The sequence below is a fragment of the Crocodylus porosus genome, unplaced genomic scaffold, assembly GCF_001723895.1.
Source record: "Crocodylus porosus isolate Cpor-Errol unplaced genomic scaffold, CroPor_comp1, whole genome shotgun sequence".
Classification (NCBI taxonomy): domain Eukaryota; kingdom Metazoa; phylum Chordata; order Crocodylia; family Crocodylidae; genus Crocodylus; species Crocodylus porosus.
In genome coordinates, this window is record NW_017728886.1 from 196,427,322 (window position 1) to 196,428,681 (window position 1,360).

The following is a 1,360-nucleotide window of genomic DNA, read 5'->3' on the forward strand; positions in this document are numbered from 1 at the left end:
GGGCGCAGGCTGGAGCCGTGTGGGGCTAAGGACACAGGCAGACAAGGGTCTTTGGGTGAATCTGATATCTTTTAGTAGACCAACTTAAACAGTTGGAAAAAATGAAATAGCTGGGAAAAAATGTAAACCCGAAACCTTGCTAAAATTTTCTCCCCCAACTATGTAGGGTGGTCTAGTAAAAGGTATGAGATTCACCCAAAGCTATTCAAAGGTGCTTGATAACTAAAAAAGGATCCTGGTTTTCTGTGATTTAAAAAAAATCCCCAATTTCTGGTTTAAAAAAGTGACCTCCAAATCCACGTTAGATCTATCTAGCTAGATGGCTAGATATAGATATTAGTGGTGCTTGATTTTAATCTAGATAGATAGATATTCTATCTGTAGATAGATAGATAGATATTAGTGGTGTTTCATTTAAATCATGGAAAACGTGGATTTGGGGTTACTTTTTGGGATTTGGGGTTCATATGTTTCCATGATTAAAATGAAACACACTAACATCTATATCTATCTATCTATCTACAGATAGATCTAGATAATAGATATCGATATTATTCTACTATCTCGAGATAGATGGATAGATAGATATTAGTGGTTTTTCATTTAAATCATGGAAAATGTGGATTTGGGGTTACTTTTTGGAATTTGGGGTTCACATGTTTCCATGATTAATATGTGGATTTGGGGTTACTTTTTTAACTGAAAATTGGGGATTTTTTTTTTAAATCAGAGAAAACCAGGATCCCTGCTGATAAGGAATTAGTAGTTACAAGGGTTTTCTCCCTCCCAGCTCCAAGCAGCTGGATTCATGAAAGCAAGAAGCAAGATTAGACTGGTAATGTATTTTATGGGAAGAGCTATCAAATCCATTCTAGCTGTCTTTGAGCACAGAGCCCTCCCTCAAGTCTGGACTGGGCTTTTTTTCCCCCCTTCATGTGATTTTTCCATTCTGAACAGTGACTTTGCATAGATTCTGTTTTTGTTGTAGGCCAAAGCAAAATACTACCAAATAATTTGTGCTTCTTGCATATTCCCTGAATCATCACCACTACAATGAAACATTCACAGCTCTCAAAGTGCCTGATCCTGCACCTGTTTCAGAGATAAAAGTTGTAGCTGTGTTGGTCTAAACAGCAAAAGCAGTCAGTGTGGTAGAGGTGATGTTTCTTATTAGATCAACTAGACAGCTGCAAAAAAATTCTTTACTTACAAGCTTTTGGGCTCATGTGCCCTTCCCCAGGCAAAGGAGAATTCAAAGATTGTAAAATTTCTCCCAGGTAGAAATGAAACATCATATTGCACAAGAGAGCTGGAGGGTAGTATAAGTTTTCCTGGCTGGAAAAGTTGATTTTATGCAAAT